Source organism: Ips typographus, linkage group LG3 (assembly GCF_016097725.1).
Source record: "Ips typographus isolate SLU linkage group LG3, UJ_Ityp_2.0, whole genome shotgun sequence".
Lineage (NCBI taxonomy): Eukaryota > Metazoa > Arthropoda > Insecta > Coleoptera > Curculionidae > Ips > Ips typographus.
The window spans coordinates 4724193-4744827 of NC_138424.1; the positions used below are offsets into that span (position 1 = coordinate 4724193).

Genomic DNA, 20635 nt, shown 5'->3' on the forward strand with positions numbered 1-20635 from the left:
AAATGACTGCGAAACACAAAATACCATAATACAAATCATCAGGGAACAGGCGATATACCAGGTGTCCAAGAGCACCCTGGACATAGGAGATTAACATGGGAAAACGGTTTTGATTTTTTTGCGCCTGTACGGTTCATTTAATGGAAAAACGCTTTAGATAAAAGTTGTAGAGCACATTTTCAGCTATCTACTTGTAATTTTTTCAATACCGTAGATTTGACCATTAAGACGAAAAATGGATCTGAAATTCGGAAATTTTAAATCTCCCGCCAAGCGGTCGTTAAGGAAAGTTTATATCCGGTCGTGCTACCAACCTTTCAAAATCATAACAAATCGTTGTCAGTCATTCTGTAATCAAAACATTCAAAACAAGTTTATTTAGTAATAATTTTGAGTTACTACCCATATACTGCGAAGAAAATACAAATAAATCATGATAAAAACACTTTATCAGGAGCCACAGTCCAAAAATCTGGTAAGTTGCGTTCATAACCTCATTCAATGTCTGTACTAAACTTAGTTACTTTGTAGTAAAATTCTTTAAGAAAACACTGGTTTTGCTTGCAAATATTTAATGAGGATGACCGAATCACCTATCTCAAGCCTCTTTGTAACACTACCAAACGATTTAAAGTGATAAAAACAATGGACTAGGAAGGCCTGCAGATGTTTGAAGATCAGTTGCTTTACTATACAGGGACCAAAAGAGGGTAAATACTTCCCTCAAAAGTGGTGCAATTTAGTGACTGATAGTTTTATTGTATCCTTCTGTTTTGTAGTGTTATCAACACACCATAGTGTTTAAGTGGTTTTACATTGTATGATGTTAATAAAAAGGCATTTTTCATAACTGATTGTCAATGTTTTTTCCCATCTCTTCAGGGTAAGGTAAGTACTGATATTTAATTATCTCCATTAGTTAACTTGAACATCATTCACCTACAAGGATACTTGTAAAATGTCTACTAATCAAACATAGTTTATTTGCAAGTAATGTGTAACTCGAGTTCACATTTGATTAGTAAAGGTATGTCCTGTGACATGGTGTATTGAATTAGAAGCAAATTGTTTCTCTTTAGAGACTTTCAATCACTACATTTCACCACCTACCTTTGCGAATTTGGAACTCCACTATTATCCAAACAAACATTAGGTTAGTAAGACAAAGTTGTTTTTAGCATAGCTTGTATGGTGAAAGGTTCACCCACTCACACTCAATCTGTGGAACAATCACTGTTTATGTGGTAAGACCAGTTTTCTTTGTCACCTATTGTACCTAAGTTTTTCACTTGAAGAAAATGTATACTGTACCTTGAACTGTGAATAAATAATTAATACAAACGTTCAGTGTACAAAGTTTTATTTGGAACAATTGAGTGTGTGGAAAAAAGAACACAATTATAATGTTAATACCTAAACCTAGAATAGAACAGCTCATGTAGATAGCTCAATTGAAAAGTTGGTTTTTCGACAATACCTACCCATATACAAAAAGTTTTGTCACCTGACTGATAATTTGACTGTGTAAGTCCATATTCTCTTCTTAGAAGGGGTTTCTCAGAGGTTTTATAGCCAGTTTAAGATTATTCACATTTCACAGGCACATCAAATTTTGAGATTTAAGTCAGATATCAACACTGAATCATTTTAAGTTTTAGTTGCAACACTGGTGAAGACCCTCGCTGATGATAGTCCATGAGGTTAAGCACATTGAAACTAAATCACACCACTTTTGAAGGAAGTATTTGGCCCCTTTGTTGTTGTCCCTGTACAGTAGGAAACTTATCTTCAAAGATCTTCATTGTCCACTGTTTTCATCACTTTAAATCGTTTGGTAGTTATGAAGAGGCTTGAGATAGGTGATTCGGTCATCCTCATTAAATATTTGCAAGCAAAACCAGTGTTTTCTTTAAGAATTTTGCTACAAAGTAAATAAGTTTAATAGAGACATTGAATGAGGTTATGAATGCAACTTACCAGATTTTTGGGCTGTGGCTACTGATAAAGTGTTTTTATCACGATTTACTTGTATTTTCTTCGCAGTATGTGGGTAGTAACTCAAAATTATTACTAAATAAACGTGTTTTGAATGTTTTGATTACAGAATGACTGACAGCGATTTGTTATGATTTTGAAAGGTTGGTAGCACGGCCGGATATAAACTTTCCTTAACGACCGCTTGGCGGGAGATTTAAAATTTCCGAATTTTAGATCCGTTTTTTGTCTTAATGGTCAAATCTACGGTATTGAAAAAATTACGAGTTGATAGCCGAAAATGTGCTCTACAACTTTTATCTAAAGCGTTTTTCCATTAATTGAACCGTACAGGCGCAAAAAATTCAAAACCATTTTCCCATGTTAATCTCCTATGTCCAGGGTGCTCTTGGACACCTGGTATACTTTACATAACATATTGTTCGTTTGATCATTCTGGCAGTAAATTCGACCAAGTTTCTTCTACTTCAAATGATACTTTGGTTGGAAGAATGACAAAATCTTCCAAATTTTTGATGTCACTTAAATTTTTCTTCCCTTTTATCAATTTCATTTTATTGACTAAAACAAGTATTTGATAATGGTTAAGGTTTGTACCGATTTTTGTTTAGTGATACATTTCACTGCTAATCAATTTCCTTCAATTAAATATCTGTGAACTTTCAGAGTCTTCTTCTTTCAGCACTCTACACGTAAATAACTGTTTTAGCATAAAATAAAAAGTTAAAGATTTAATTTTGGTTGCAGATCTAGTCTTGTAAAAAAAAACAAAATGTTTTGGCCACTTTTGCTGCACAAATTGAATCTTTCTTTTGATGATAGTCTGCATAGTTGTTACTTTTGAGCCATTCTACGTCTGTTGGGATAATATTGGACTCTGAATTTGGTTTGTTCATGGACAATCTGTGCCATATTCTTTTGTGTCAAAACCGGCAAAGACCGATTTCAATGTTGTTCTAGTCCGCATAATTATGTTCTTCAACAAAATTCACTTTCAGGACAATACTAAAACCCTCGAGTTGCTTATAGTTGTAGGTTAAAATCAAATTCGGTTAAGAGAACCATGAGGCATATTAAATCAATTATTTATCAGTGGCTTAATCCATAATGAACGTCTACCGAAAGGGCAGTAAATTCAAAAATGACACCCGCCATATTTTACGATCTGTTACTCGAACGCCGGGTGTCCTGCCTCGAAGATTTGTGGCGGTTTAATACATTGTATTTTATTTTTTCGAACCAACTTTTAATAATATATGGGTCCGTTCCGAATTTTTCCCCGCTTTATCTGATATACTCAGACCGGATCATCTTCTATGGATGGAATGTAATAAATCCTCCTAAAGTGTCTCTCTATGCCATTATTGTAAGGTAAATTTAGGCCCAGATTTTATTACGTCTTCTATGTTTAGAGCATGTGGCAAACAAACAGTAATTACCGCAGCCACTAATCAATTTCTTGCCGACCTGTACGGTTAGACTGGAAATTACTTCGTACCAGCAAAGTACCATCTTCTGCTTGTATTATCGATTAGTAAAGGCTTCGGTAATTTTAGTGTTGGTATCGATTAAGTATCAGTTGCGATTGATTCCAAGTGTCTGAAATTGGTTCTGGTGCGTTTTCGATTACCCAGACGCCTCCAGCTCTACAAAATGCCTCACATGTTAGCGGCCTATAAAATAAAACTCAGATAAATCCTAGTCACAATAAGAAATCGGCTATTAGCGTTCATTCCCATTCTTTTTTATGGCTTTTTATTCGGTTTACGCGTTCCTATACCATTCGCGAAAAGACGGAAGTAATAATCGTATTTCTGCATTACTTAGGTATATCATCGAGTTGCGATTGTCAGCCACCTACCAGGGTAAACCATATGGTTCAACTACTCTAAAAACAACTTTTCATTCGTCTTCACTTCAAATATTTCTGCCCACGTCACATATTTTCCAGTCCAGTTTGAGCCTAAGGAACCTAAAGAGTCTTAAGTCACTATAATGTGAACGACAAGAAGCTTTTCCAAACTTTTTGCTCGTCTCCAGTATCTTTTCGGGTGAAAAGAGCAAGGCGCGAATCCGAGGCAATATTAATAAATTTATTAGATTGAATGGTAGAATGGGTTTTTGGAATCGCAAGAAAGTGGAAAGATGCTCTTTCCCTCTTTCCAGGACGATATTAATGGTCCGACATCTATAGCGGCCCGAAAGGAAATAATCATTCGTCGGAATGGTTATGGCGGTTTTTCGGAAATTAGAAAGTTTTCCGATTGAAACGGGATGGAAATTTCAGTCCTGCAAAAATTCTTTATGTTTTTGTTCAGGTTCGTTAACGGTGAGAGTATGTCAGAACTTTAATCATAAGAAGTCTGAAAAAAATGCAAGTTGTTAGTTCAATGCGTTAATGAAAACATTTTTTGAAACTACCGAAATTAAAACTTTTGAATAGTTTTATTAATGTTTATTTCTGAAGGTTTACAATATTAATTTATTTGAACTAGCATTAGACATTAGAAAAATTAATATTCCAAAAGCAAATTATATTCTGGTATAAAAATTAATATGTTGACACTTTGTATCTTAAAACAAAAGCATTTTTATTGTTTTGAGAAGTTTGGTTAAATCGGCAAAGGTAACATGCAAAATGAATATCATGAAGTTCTGTTTCCAAATTTTGTACGGTTTCGTACTGGATATATTGAAAAAAAAACAAATTTGGTCTAAAACGTTTTTATATTAATAAACCGAAAACCATTCGAGACATTTTTTCATAATTTTAAATGCAAATTTTACTCAAGTACCACTGGAGGATGATTTGTTTGTGCAAGATTGATCGTGTTTGTTGATTCGAATTCATTCTATATTTTGTGTATTCCAATTCCTGCTTGAATTTTATTGTCCATATTCTCTTGAGTTTTGTTGCTCAGCTATGGGTCTAAATCTACACATTTTCGGAAAATTGATTTTCTAGCACTTTTGACAGAATGTTTCATAAGCAGCTCACTTTTCTCGCCTTTGGTCATAATCGCATTGTGTACACTTGAATTCTATTCTATTCTATTTTCTATGGTTACTGGATATTATATAAAATTTACAAAAATGTCTACTTGGATTAAATTAAAATAGTTCAAACGGATTCAAATCTGGTCATCTGTGAGGTTTGCGACTTAATTTTTGACACTTAAAATAGTAAAAAAAACAGGATTTTTGGTGTAATTTTTACTGGCGTTCAATTGTTTAGACTATACGTAGTGTAAAACTGATCATTCAAGACTTGTGAGAGTCCAAATTTGTACTGAATAGTCTAAAAACTTGTGATTTACTACTAGGAATAGTTTTAAAATTCGTTTTTTTCAGACTGCAATCCATTGTCGAGTGTCTGAAACTGAATTTCAAGCACTAAAAACAGTCCGGAAATCAATACAACGACTGTCAATTCAAAAACTCATTTTTTGATACTAAAAATAGCCTAAAAGTTAACTTTTAAGGCTAGAAATGACTTTACTAAGATTAAAGAGAGTTCAAAAGTCTATTTTAATTGGTGTACAACCCAATTTTCTGGATTAAAACAAGTCTAGAATTCAATTAAACACTGGTAACAGTACAAATAAAATTTTCGGACTAATTCAATTCTAAAAATTAGTGTTGAAGACTAATATTGTAGCATTCAGTACCAAAATTTTTTACTTACTACTAACACTGATGAAGAGTCTGAAACTTAACTTTTACTATTATAAATAGTTTTAAACTCGATTTTTCAGTCTTAAAGCACTAAAAACAGTCCGAATTTCTTAGAAATGCTCCAATTTCTTGCACCGATGAGCGTATAAGTCAATTTAATAGTGAGAGCTTGAAATTACATTTTCAAGACTATGGACAGTGTATAAACTGGCTGTCCGGCCTGATAGTCAAAAACTTTGTGAAGATGACTGAAAACAGCCTTAAAGCACTAAAAGCACCTTAGATTTTGAAGAAATACTCGAATTTTTAACACAGAAGTGTCTAGAAGTCAATTTAATAGTGACAATACTTGAATTCCATTTTTAAGCCTATGAAAAATGTAAAAATTGTTTTTTAAGTCTGCTATGTGAAAAACTTGGTGAAGATAGCCTTGAAACTCCATTTTCCAAGCTGAAAGCAGTTTTAAAGCCCCAAAAATAGTCCATAGTTCTAAGAAAATGAAAATCAAAGTCAAAAGACTTGAAAAGTTATTCTTCAAGTCAATTATCATGGATCTAATGTCAATATCCTATTTTCAAGACTAAAATATTGAAAACTTACTTCAAATACAAATTTTAAGCTTATGATATCACTTTTCATTCAGAATCACTGAGGTTCAGAGTCACTTTTCGGTGTCCAGGTCAGGTTTAACATGTGTGAATTTGTAGTCAAAAATTTTAATGAAAGTAGTTTTTGTCTACAAGTCAATTTTTAATATTAAAGTTTTTCAACTTCTGAAAACTTAAAAAGGCAGTTTTTAAGTCAAGTCCCCTCTCAAGTCAATTTTCACCGTTTGAAAGTAAATTTACTGGTTTCTAAGTCAATTTTCAAGACTAAAGTCTTTGAATTTGCCGGAAACTATAAAAATTCGATACAACGACATTTTTTAAGCTTCTTAAATCAATTTTCACTGTTTACAAGACAATTTTTGCTGAATTGCAATAGTGCTGAATTTTGTCTAAACACAATTTAGTTTACGAAGCAGTTTTTGTTGTAAGTTCTTGTCATTAAAATTAGGATGATTCTGTCTTTATGAAAGATCTTTCGTATAAACAGTTAAATTGACATGTGGCAGCTTGTTTTTTCACTTCGGTAATGAATTTGTCTAGTTCTTTTACTTGCTTTACATTATTAAATTTTACTGTTGTTATGGGTGAAAAAACGGTTTAAAACACTAAAGGACTTCATCCAGTTTTTCACTTGTGTATTTCTCAAAGGTACCCCCATTATATTTAACAAAAAATATCGCAAAAAAACTCTGAGTAGAAAGCAGCTGAAAATATCAATTTAGAAATTTAGACTGGATTTAAAATTAGTGGTTTTCTAAGCAATTTCTGATAACATTTTACAGCGCTTTACCTGAAAAAAAAAATTAAATCTGCAATCCAAAAAGAAAAGCGGAAATCGTCCCCCGTTTTTTTATAGACGCCACCCTGGGGTAACAAGTGTATTTAAACTTTGAAATAGAATCTAAAATTTATGACTTTTCGGGCCGGTGGTCGCCTCTGTTTTTACCCCTTTTTTTAATTTAGGACCCCTTTTGTAAGTTCAAGAAGTCGTTCCTCGTATTGGCTTTAGTCGGAGCGTAAATCCGCCACTGTCTCGTTACAATCACTCCAAATATTGTTTACTTAGTTCAATTAGTTTGGGTTGGAAGTTGCTCCTTTACTAAATGCTTTACTTCAACCCCCTTATCGCTACCTTTATAAGGAGGAAAAAAACCACTTAATTTGTGATTTATACTCCGGTTTCCGTCCCTCCAACATAAGAAACTTTTTTAACCCTTTATTTAAACTCCAAATTACTGGCTATAATTCAATTTGTAGCCGATATTATTTTTTTAATTAGACGCTTCGACGCTCAAGAAGAAAGAGTTAAAGCCGCGTTGCCAAGTTGCAACCACCCTCTTTTGATTACCACTTCCAGTATATAAATTCCTTAGTACCTCACAATTTATTTTTATTATTTTTAGTAATCTTGTAGGTTCTACTACTCAAAAAGTGGATGGGAACTATATATCATCACTTGGTGTGGTTTTTGTGGCTAAAATTTGGCAAGTCTGGATTCTTTCCGGTTCTTGATAATTTGATTTGCAACTTTGAGAGGGTCCAGTTACTCTCTCCACTAATTGAGCGGAAGTCTTATTTAACTTTGGGTATTTTTATTGCACTTACACCCCTTTACTTATTACGTATTCACGTACAATACTTCTTGCCCGACATCTTTTTAATGGTTATGCTCGAATGAGCCGAAACAATTAAAGATAGTTTTCCCACAATTTGAAAAGGCATAGTACGCGGGTCAGTGGACCCACAGGTGACCACATACGACCCCTAATGACCATAATTAATAATAATAAAATTACGGACTAGGAAAAATTCAGACACATGTCATGCTAGACTACGTTTTCAACTTTGTTCAATTAGTTTTAAAAGTATACGGGGGAAGTAACAATCTTGACCGGTCCCGAGTTGCTTTAGAGTTTTGCTACTGGTTTTAAGTCAGTACTTTTGTACTGTATCCGGTATAACTACAATAAACTAACAGAACAAGCGTTAACAGGTCTTAAAGCAGGAAATGCTCGTCAGTTTATAGTCTCATTATTGCTTGTTCCTTTTCTTGGTAAAAAATACAATACATAATATTATTAATGATCATTTCCTTCAAAAGTAGAAGTTAGTTAAAAGGTCGTCTACTGCTGTTTTTGTAGTAAAAGTGCTTTATTTTATTGTCGGTAGTCAAAACTCCAACAAAATTAAAAGAGCGTAATAGCCGCAAACATTTGTGGTTAAAGTGTAGAATGATCTAAAATAGTTATTTACCTAACAAGTGCGGAAAATGGTACTTTCCTGCACGAGACTGCAGGTGAAAGGCAAGCAGTTAAAGGGCAGGAAAAACGCTTTCCGCATGTGTTAGGTAGAACATTTTTCCTACGAGTATCATTTTTCATTTAATTGAACGAAAATGTATAGTAAAATTACTGAAATGCAAGCCTCTGTTTGCAAAGATGATTAAAAGTGTATTCTTAACTGACAAATCAAATAAACACTTATGGTTTTTTTGATTTAAATGTGTTTTTTTAAATAAAATGAGTGCGGAAAAGTGCACTTTACCGCACCAGAGAAGGAAAAATAAACCAACTATTTAAATAATAAAAAAATCTAAATCTAAAAAAATAATATTCTACCAACTATTTGTTAACTAACCCAGACACTTTTAATATTTGCTAGTTGCTTCCAGAATCGTTTTGAAATTGCCAGAAGCCTCTAAAATTCCTCAAACTATCCAAGAATGTTTTAATATTAGCAGATGACTCAACAATCATTTACACAGTCAAACTTCTAGTTAGTGTTCTGTTAAGGAACTGTTTAAACATTTAACTATAGCCTATACAACCGACCCTAACGAGGTTAAATTGGCATGACTATGTCTAAATGTGTATATGAAAATCGTGTTGATAACGTTCAAATGTGCTTGAAACAAACCTGTTGTACAACATATTCTGGTACCTCAAGAGTGACTATAAAATGTTACTAAAATAATGTCAATAACGCAAGCATTACACAAAGTAAATATTTGCTTAAAATCAAAGCAAATAATTGCTTGTCCGTGTAATAATAAAATATTTGCTTTGATTATTTATTGAAACATGTCTGGTCACTGAAAACTGTCAGGTCACGTTAATTTCACCTTAAAAATAGTCACGTGATTCAGTGTTTAAAACTAAAAAAAGGGTCACGTAACCTCTCAAATACGATTTCGCCATTTAAAACAGTTACATGACTTTTATGATTACGTTTTGACGTTAAAAAAAGAGTCATTAGACCTTTTTTAAAAATTGATGTAAAAAAGCATTAGGTGTCTTTAAAAATATCAGTTAAACTGAAAAGCTGTCACGTGATCTTCAGAATCGGTTTTGACGTTAAAAAAAGAGTCACATGATTTTCAGGTCAAACTGAAAAATGGTCACGTAACCCTTCAAATAATATTTTGAGATTTAAAACAATCAGGTGACCTTTAGGATTTCGTTTTGGTGTTAAAAAAGTGTCGCTAAACCTTTCAAAATTACTTTGATGATTGAAAATCGTCACCTCAGCATTTGCACCTTAACAAGAGTTACGTGATTCAGTGTATCAGTTTAAAACTTAAGAACGGTCATATGACCTTCAGGATTCTGTTTTGACGTTAAAAAAGAGTCACGTGACTTTGAAAATGTCAGTTTAAACTGAAAAGTGTGACGTGACCCTTCAAGTAATATTTCGAAATTTAAAAATCACGTGACATTATAAATTCCATTTTTAAGACGCGTGACCTTTAAAATTAACTTTGATGATTGAAAATATCACACAACCATTTTTACTTTGAAAACAGTTAGGTGACTTTAAAAATATCAGTTTAAATTTGAAAAGGCCACGTAACCTTTCAAATTAATTCAAATACGATTTCGTCATTTCAAACAGTTACATGACTTTTATGATTACGTTTTGACGTTAAAAAAGAGTCACTAGACCTTTTTTAAAAATTGATAATTGAAAATCGTCACGTGACCATTTTCACTGTAAAAAGCGTTAGGTGACTTTAAAAATATCAGTAAAACTGAAAAGCAGTAACGTGATCTTCAGAATCGGTTTTGACGTTAAAAAAGAGTCACCTGATTGTAAAATTAAATTTGATGATTGAAAATAGTCAAGTGACCGTTTGCACCTTAAAAGGAGTCACATGATTTTCAGGTCAAACTGAAAAATGGTCACGTAACCCTTCAAATAATATTTTGAGATTTAAAACAATCAGGTGATTTTTAGGATTTCGTTTTGGCGTTAAAAAAGTGTCGCTAAACCTTTCAAAATTACTTTGATGATTGAAAATCGTCACCTCAGCATTTGCACCTTAAAAAGAGTTACGTGATTCAGTGTATCAGTTTAAAACTTAAGAACGGTCATATGACCTTCAGGATTCTGTTTTGACGTTAAAAAAGAGTCACGTGACTTTAAAAATGTCAGTTTAAACTGAAAAGTGTGACGTTACCCTTCAAGTAATATTTCGAAATTTAAAAATCACGTGACATTATAAATTCAGTTTTTAAGACGCGTGACCATTAAAATTAACTTTGATGATTGAAAATATGACACAACCAATTTTACTTTGAAAACAGTTAGGTGACTTTAAAAATATCAGTTTAAATTTGAAAAGGCCACGTAACCTTTCAAATTAATTCAAATACGATTTCGTCATTTCAAACAGTTACATGACTTTTATGATTACGTTTTGACGTTAAAAAAGTTACTAGACCTTTTTAAAAATAAATTGATAATTGAAAATCGTTGCGTGACTATTTTCACTGTAAAAGGAGTTGGGTGATTTTAAAAATATCAGTTAAACTGAAAAGCAGTAACGTGATCTTCAGAATCGGTTTTGACGTTAAAAAAGGGTCACATGATTGTAAAATTAAATTTGATGATTGAAAATAATCACGTGACCGTTTGCAACTTAAAAGGAGTCGCATGATTTTCAAAATACAAGCTCACACTGAAAAATGGTCACGTAACCCTTCAAATAATATTTTTCACGTGACATTATAAATTCCATTTTTAAGACGTGACCTTTAAAATTAACTTTGATGATTGAAAATGTCACGCACCCATTTTTACTTTGAAAAGAGTCACGTGATCTTGAGGATTCCGTTTTGACGTTAAAAAAAGTGTAACGTGAACTTTAAAAAATAAATTTGTTGATTGAAAATATGTCACCTGGCAGTTTTCGCTGTAAAGAGAAGTCACGTGACATTGAAGATATTAGTTTAAACTTAAAAACGGTTACGTGACCCTTCAAAAAATATTTTGACATTTACAACAGTTACACTTTTTTGAACTACATAACTCTATTTCGACTGAGCGTAGCTCCGTTATTTAAAGAGCTACTTAAAAGTGTAATTAAAGTTGTAGGAAGTTTCATCCTCTACAAGATTGTTAAGTTTTTTTTCCCTTAAGGACCTCCCTAAGGAGTTATATGGCAAAAAGTGACAGGGTGTACCAAACTGGTTTTTTTAAACTAACGCCATTTCGACCGAAAATGTATGGCTTAGTGTATTTTCGCCTGTTTTTCCGCTTCATACCGCATTCAAAAATTTACTGCTTTTAGTACTACCAGCACCCCCCTAAATTTGGCACTGATTACAAGAAGCAGGAAAACAAACTATAGTTACAGTTGAAGAACTGGACGTCTTACGACCAATCTTCATTTGTCAAAATTAGAAAAATATGTGCGTAGCAATGAAATACGCATAACATCCTCATTGATTATCAAACATTTTAAAATTCAGTTTCATCTTCTAATTTGAATGTGACCTTCATCAGCACACCAGCCTTTTAAGTATTAATAAATGTATTGTTTCATTATCTCGACAGTCGACAAGCCTACACGTCACTTATCGATTAAAATGGCCGCCCAAGTAGTCGTTTATAATTAATATACACGGCGTTAAATGCGTAGGCGATGTCGCGATTTATTAGCACCGAAGATTTTTCGGCACCGCATCAACACTCGTCAAACTGTCAGTCCCAGACAAAGCGAGAGGAAACTGGCAGCTTAACAAAAAACAATAAAACTCCAATCACCTCTGATATTCATAACAACAGCCCTACCGTCTTCTTGTGCTTTGCCGATCTTACTAAACATCAATCTTAATTACTAGCTGTCAAAAAGTTCAGGGGATGATCAGTGACGACTCGTTATTTATCAGTTTTTTCATAGACATTATGTAATATATGAATTCACTCCGTACCGGAGAAATACATTTTTGAAGTTACTAAACTACAACTCTAAACACAATCAAACAGAACTAGAGTTTTATGACGGTTTAATTCGGTAGTGGAACGCCACTGGTAGAATTCCTTAATATAACAAAATTTCAAAGTATCAGGATTTATCAGCAGGCTCCCTTTATTAACCGCCATCTTGATTGATTGTAATTAGCTCCCAACGATGTTTGTTTTTGATGCGCGCCTCAAAAGCTTGCATGTTTTGTTCCCCAAGACGTTCGGCTAAAGGCTTAAGAAGCCCCTTTCTTACACCCTTTATTTCTCTTTCTAGCCTCCATTTATACCGCATATAGCCTATTTAGCTAGTTACTCACCAACCAAAAATTGTGAATTAAATCACTAAAGTAACAAATGAAAACCTCTACAAATTTTTCCTCGCAAAAATTAAACGTAAATGCTAATTAAAGTGTGGGGTATTTTAGGGACGTAAGTCTTGACTAACTTCCTAGCTTTAGGGAAAATTTGTAACAAGTTTTGTTGCCTATATTAATACTCGCTAAAAGTTTAGTCATGCATAGACTGAAGTTTTAACGATTATATGGAAAATAATAATACTTCTTATAGGATGAGAGACGAGGAAGACGGAGCCCGCTTTTAAAGATGGCGGACGGCTTTTAGTTAATTATTTAATTAAAAGCAAATGTGCAGGAAAAATTTGTAATTAATCACGAGGATTTTCCTGAAAGGAGTTTTCCTATTTTATAGTATACGGTTTAATAAAGGCAATCAAACGCATTCACCGAGTGGTAAACTAGCTATAAAGTACGCAACGCGGAAAAATAAATAATTTATTCGCTATCAACGTATAAGATCTGGAGGAAGTACCACGTATTTTTATGTAGGTACTGGTTTAAATGCGAAGCGAAACAATGCCTAGAGTAAACTAAATGCTGAAAGCGCGATCCGTATCAATAAAAGTAAATTGCGTTTAGGCGATGATTAGTTAACGTCGCTTGTTTGACATGAAAACAAAAGCAACAACGAAACATTGTAAAAATTAACCAATTGCGATGAATTTTTAATTTTTGATATAATTACATGTTGCACTTTACGAGGTTTGTCTTCATGTTCATTTGCAGCACATCAAAGTTAATATAGTTATAATTATGAGTACCCAACTGAAAAATTATATACAGAAAACCAAACCAAATTAACAATAGATTTAATAAAAACCCAAAACACATATTTTCATGAAAATTATATTTACTTAAGGTCATATTCAATTTAACTTGATTCTGAACTGTTCCTTAACATACCACTATACTCTGTTCAGTGACTGTGACTGTTGCGTCACATCCCTTATCTCATTTCATTAGACAAATATCGAACAAGAATATGTGTTGTGAAAAAGGAACCTTTCTTGTGTGTGTCAAAGAGTTATACGTGTAAGTGTCTTAAACCTTTCCAGATTGCCAGAGGCCTCTAGGACCATTTTGAATGTACCAAAGACCTCTAAATGCTACTGAAAACCTTTTAAAAAATGCCATGGCCTTCTACAAGTGTCTTAAACGTTTCCATCACTGTTTTAAATTTCCAGAGGCCTCTATAACTATTTTGAAAGTGTCAGAGGCCTCTAAATTCTACCGAAAACTTTCTAAAAAGTGCCAAGTGTTTTAAACCATTCCAGAATTATTTTAAATTTCCAAATGACTCTAGGACCATTTTGAATGTGCCAGAACCCTCTAAATGCTATTAAGAACATTTTAAAAAGTAGCAGAACCCTCTACAAGTGTCTTAAACCTTCCCATAACGCTTTTAAATTGCTAGAAGCCTCCAAAACCATTTTGAAACTCTCAGAAGCCTCTAAACTCTACCGAAAACCTTCTGAAAAGTGCCCTAGTCTTCTATAAGTGTTTTAAGCCATCCTAGATTTACTTTATGTTGCCAGATGCTTCTAGGACCATTTTGAATGTGCCAGAGACCTCTAAATGATATTAAGAACCTTCTAAAATGTGCTAGAGCCCTTTACAAGTGTCTTAAACCTTCCCATAACGCTTTTAAATTGCTAGAAGCCTCCATAACCATTTTGAAACTGTCAGAACCTTCTAAATCCTACCGAAAACTTTCTGAAAAGTGGTACAGTCCTCTACAGGTGTTTTAAACCATCTTAGAATTCTTTTAAATTGCCAGACGCCTCTAGGACCTCCTTAAAAGTGCCAGAGTCCTCTACAAGTGTCTTAAACCTTTGCATAACTGTTTTAAATTACCAGAGCCTTTTTATATTATACCGAAAATCTTCTGAAAAGTGTCCAGACGCCTCTAGGACGATTTTGAAAGTTCCATAGACTTCTAAATGCTACTGAAAACCTTCTTGAAAGTGCCAAAGGCTTCTACAAGTGTGTTAACCTTTCCTAGAATAGTTTTATTGCCAGAAGCCTCTAAAAGTGTTCTAAACCTTCTAAGAATTGTATAATTTTTGGTATATGAAGATTGATTTGTTTGGTCATATAATATATAATTTATTGTAGCCTCTGCCTCAATTTGACAATCAATCCATATGACATTTAATCACCGACATACGTTTTTTTGCTGGTCAACAGACTATAACTAGTGGTTTGACTGTGTAAATTGGCACATACCCAGTTTTAAACAATGTAAATCAGATTTGACTTTGCTTCTCATCACTGTTCGTTACAATGGAAAATCTCGTTTTGCCAGTGATGCGTTTTCAACTAAATTTGTCCTTATTGACATGATTTTAGTAAAATTTAACAGCCTTTCTGTTTGTTTTTTTTTTCTTGAGGGTTCCTTTTCTTTCCTTTCGTGATAATTTGTATGTTTTTTTCTTGTTTTTCAATTAAAGTAACTTTCTAAATATCTTTTAGTAGCTCTTCGATAACCTTCAGTACCTTCGGTACCTTTTGGGCTGTACTAGACCTTCCATCAATGGTGATTTAATTTTCAAGTTTCACTACACTTTCAGGTTGCTTACCTTCTTGTTCTGTTGTAATAATTGTGCTATTTTTTTCTCATTTTTAGTAGTTTTGAAACGCGCTTTCGTTTTATCTTTTTTACAGACACCCTGTACTTCTTCAGGTAGTTTTACTACAGTGCAAATACTGCCTCAACTGCTATCTTTTCTTCAACTCCAGTAATTGTGTTTTTCTTTCTCTGCTGTGACAAATTGAGTGCTCTTTTTTAGTTTCTTTACGTTTTTTGATTACTGTGGACTATGTGACTGTTTCTTCAATTACACTTAAAATTTGTTTTTTTGATAGCGTGAGGTGCGTCTGGAAATTAAGAAGGTTATGCCTTTTTTAAATTAGATTACCTATAAATGTTATCTTAACTGATGATGGTGTTTATAATTAAGTAGATAAACAGATAATTCAAAATATTCAATAGATTTACAGGTATCGTTCATCTTATGTTCTGTAATATGAATGGGATGGAGAAAAATCTGGAATGTTGCTAAAATAGAGAAAAAACAAACAAAAAATAGAAACTTAAAGAACTTTGTTAGAAGCCCTTTTAAAACTTCAATAACTGATTATTTTGTAAATCTCCCAAGAATATTAACAAACTTTTTTTATCTGTCAAAACTTTCAAAACTAGTCATCCCAATGTTGTTTAAATTGTGGTATATTATATTGGCACTTTATATCAACATTATTCTCCCCCTAGAGGGACTTGTAATATTGCATACCTTAAGTGATGTGTGTGTATAATATTTTGATTGTAAGGAGTGACAAGTATTAATAAACACGGACAATAAATAATAACACGACAAAATGAGAGGGGAGGATGGAGGAAAAGTCCCTTGTCCCTCATCGGGACACGCACCGCGTCTTTACTAATCATTAGTTATCCCTTTACAAGCCAAGATGTAAACCCTTCTCGTAATTAATCACATAAAATTTTGATCCTCACAGATTGAGCAAACATCGGTAAATCTCCCTAATATATGTACGGAACAGGCAAAAAGTGACGTCGTCTGTTTGGAGAAAGGCAACAACTCCTTGTTTATGGAAGTCGTTTTGCGGTCCAATTTTTTTTTGGTCGATTTCTTCAGTTTGGGAGGCGATCGAACCAAACGTTGGTAAAATTAATCCTCTACGTGGTGCCCAGCTGGTACCGACCGTCTTTTCCTTAACAAACCAACCTTATAAATTTCCCTTTGACACGTAAATAATTGCGCCCGTTCTTGAAATTATATTAATACTATCAGTAGTTTTGATTTATAGGGGCGTCCCGTCGGGCAACACTCTGTAGGAGGTAAACCACTGGACTACGCCCCTGAAATCGATGTTTAGCTATTTTAAAGTAATGCAAGGAATACATTAATCTTTCACCGTTGATACCCCGTGAATTTTGAATAAAGGTGGCACACTTTCTGTTCATCCTAAAATAGTTAAGAATATCATTTACATTCAAAACATTCAACATTAAAATTTATTTCCAAATTTGCTGAAGTATATTAGAGAATGTATGAACCTAAAATTCAAATTAATCAAGTGTTGCACATCATTTAAATCAAAAAACAAAGCAATTTCAAAATCTGCTTTAAAAAAACAGGGTCGCATTTAAAAAAATTAAGTTGATAATGAGATTAATGATAATGAGGAAAAAAGTTGCAATGACAAAGTGTCAATAAAATTAAATTAACTCATCAAATAAGCTTACAATAAAATATAAACGTTTTTCCAAAATTTCGTATTTTTTGGATATTTCCGAAAGTGATGTTTTTAAATGTTAAATAATTCCTAATTCCGCAACTTTGCCTCGCTTTAACTAACTCTGTATCTCTTACCGTTTTCGAGATCCCCATACTTAGACACGAATTTGTGGCAACCTGTATAGTCCCTAAACATTCATATGTTTTTTTTTTTAATATAAGGGAACCCTGAGAACTTAAGTTGCAAATAAAGATAAGAAGAGAGAAAAATTACAGTAGTTAATGTTTGTCAGCTAATTTAATTCCTTGTTATTTTTTACTCTAAGTTTTAAATATTATTTCAGCCCATTTAGTAACAGCCTAATTGGATCATAATTTATAATTGATAACAAAAAAAGGAGACAAAACATAAGTGTAAGACAGTGACAGGATAATACCGGTCGAAAATCATTCATTAAGATGACAAGACTGGTTACCCGAAGCTCCGATAAATTAGTTTTCAAAGCGACCTCAAAAGGAAAAGCTATTAGCACTTTCATACATCTTTTCTTTTTGGTGAAAGTCACGTCACATATATCTTTTCCACGCCGACTGGAAATCATAAAGGTCTCTTTTAATATATGCATGAGTTATGGACATGAGCGCGGACCGAATCACGTTGGAGACACGAGATATATGGACGTCATCTAAGGGAGTGCAAATGGCATAAATAAGGGTAGCCGAAAAGGTGGGGGGGAACAGAAATCGGGCCCGAAGGGTTGAGGTGATTAATATCCGAAAATAAACGTGAGGAGGGTGGACAATAAATTTTATTAAAGGAGATCAAACATTGACAATATTTCGTAAAGGGGTTGCTCCTGTAAGAAATTCTTACAGGTTGTTAGTGTATACAACATGTGATTTTAATTTATGCCCTTAATAGAATCACGCACGGCATTAACAAAAATAAACACCACTTTCGAGGCTTTACGTATCCAGAAATAAATATTTATAATTAGGCTTTCGTCTCGTTTTATGGATTTATGGGGCCCAACGATAAGGCCTTACAGTTCGAATCAACAACCGGGTTAGCCGTTTTTATTTGGCTTTGGCACACAAGCGCTTTGTTCTCTATTCCGCACAATGAGGCTCTGGCGTAGAGGTACATATTTTTTTAATTATCCACCCGCAATTTTTCCATCCCCCCATGAAACTTATATACCTGAATTCGGCGACTCAAAGACATCAAAGCCCGACCGGAAAGTGCTCGTAATCTACGTAATTCCGACGTCGAACGGCAATAATCGCGGTTAAATATTAATTTTTCGCATAGTTCGAAGCAAAGACCGCTTTGATCCGCTTCGTGCTTTGTCGAAAGGGTGCACGTTGGAATTCACAACTTTGCTTTAAAACGCGAACTCTTGCTCCCTTTAACTAACCTCCCAACCCCACCCTTTACTTTACCACAACACTCAACCTATCCTAGAAAATACTAGAACAATATCTTTAACATCTTTAGAAATTCAGTTCATTTTCAACTATACCAGGTGTCTCCCAATTCCCACCCCTCCCTTGGGTTTTTATTATACTTAACAGAAAATACTACATTTTCAACTGTTTATAAAATACAGTAAATATGACGTTTTCGGAACAGCGCACGGAAATTTTTTCCCGATCCCTCTTTCCGTGCGCTTAATAATAAACATAGATATCCATGATACTAGATATCCTATGGCAACCCGAAGAAAAAAAAGAAACGAGTAATGTGTCTATAGCAACGATTTATTTATTAATGACAAATTTTATTTTCTGTCAGTGAAAATTAAGTATTTATGTATTTATTACATTTTGCAAAAATGAATTCAGATTGTGAAGAAAATCGGGATATTCCCGAAAATATCTTACAACGAGCGGCAGGAGTGAGTGCAGATTTATTACCAGTGAAGTCCAGGTTGAGATATGAACAAGAATATAACAGTTTTACCGAATGGCGGACTCAGAAACGAATCAAAATTGTGAGTGACGATATTCTTTTAGTATATTTTTCTGAAAAAGCCAACACTATGAAATCCTCCACTTTATGGAGTCGATTCTCTATGTTAAAGAGTTGTTTGGCAATAAAAGAAAACACTCACCATCAATATCCAAAAACGATTGTTTTTTTGAAACGACAAGCTGTAGGATATATACCAAAGAAATCCAAGATTCTTACAGCAGAACAAGTAACCAAATTTTTATGTGAAGCTTCAGATGGAGAATATCTACTAGCAAAAGTAATTTTAGTGTTTGGCATCTTCGGTGCATGCCGCAGAGATGATTTAATACGTTTGAGTTTAGATGATGTGGAAGATAATGGGCGTTTCCTTGTCGTGTTCTTACGAGATGGAAAAACTCACAGGTCAAGAAGTTTTACCATTACCAATGAAAATTGCAAATTCGATCCCAGTACAATTTACCGTAAATAGGCAGATCTCCGCCCTAAACATATGGAGAGTAGAAGATTATTTGTTGCATACCGAAACCAAAGATGTTACGCTCAACATGTTGGGTGCCATACTATCAGTGGTATTCCAAAACTTGTTGCAAAATACCTAAAACTAAAAAATCCCGAAGAATATACCGGACATGGGCTAAGGCGCTCTTCAGCAACCATGTTGGTGGAAAACGGCGGTGATTTGCTCACTTTGAAAAGACACGGAGGATGGCTTTCTTCCAATGTAGCAGAAGGATATATACAAGAGTCCATACAAAGAAAAATTGAAGTATCACGGAAGTTGTTTAGCCCTTGTAACTTAGAAACTACAACATCTGTAACAGTCAATCAAGAGAACCAAAGCACACACGAACACTCCGCTTCAACATCTTTAGTTCAACAAAAAGAAATGCGAAAGGGATTGAGCTTCAACAATAATACGAATTGTACAATAAATATTACTATTAATAATAACGGTTCTGTCCAAAATTAATTTTCTTAGAATTACCTACTTGTATTTTTTTTGTTAATTTGAGTTGTATGTACTTACATTTTTACTGTTTTAAAAATAAAAATAAATATTCCCGATTTTCTTAATAATTTTTTGCGATATTTTATTTTTTGTTTATGTTGATTTCAGGTACCTAAGTATAATAAAAAATATCGTTCATTACTCGTCCAGAAATGGATTTTCCGTTCTTTCATGACTTCCCGTGTTCGGCTCCGCCTCACACGAGAATTTGTCACGCGCGCACGGAAAAATCCTCATTTCTGTACTGGTAATGAAATATACTATTCCACCTCCCTTGTGTTTCGTTTCCGATGATTTGTCCTGTCTCATCTCGGCATAGGCTAGTGCTTGGCTGGAAACCTTTCGTGAATATATTTATTTGCCTGTATGCTTTTCTGGTGTCGTTGTTCTTAAAGTCCTCCTCTATTTGTAGCAGTGTTTTGTTAATGGCCGCTCTTTTCTTTCTTCGTAGCAGTTTATGAGTTGCTTTTCTAGCATCCTCGTATTTGGACAGATTCTCCATTTGTTCG

General features: G+C 33.7%; 1 long non-coding RNA gene across 1 annotated transcript; it reads right to left on the reverse strand.

The window, feature by feature from the left end:
- Nucleotides 1-1343: 1343 nt before the first annotated feature.
- On the reverse strand, nt 1344-2393 carry LOC145726244 (uncharacterized). Its single transcript, XR_014177543.1, has 2 exons — nt 1978-2393; nt 1344-1921 (listed from the first exon to the last, which is right to left on the reverse strand). It is a non-coding gene; the product is annotated as an uncharacterized LOC145726244 (long non-coding RNA).
- Between the last annotated feature and the right edge of the window lie 18242 nt (nt 2394-20635).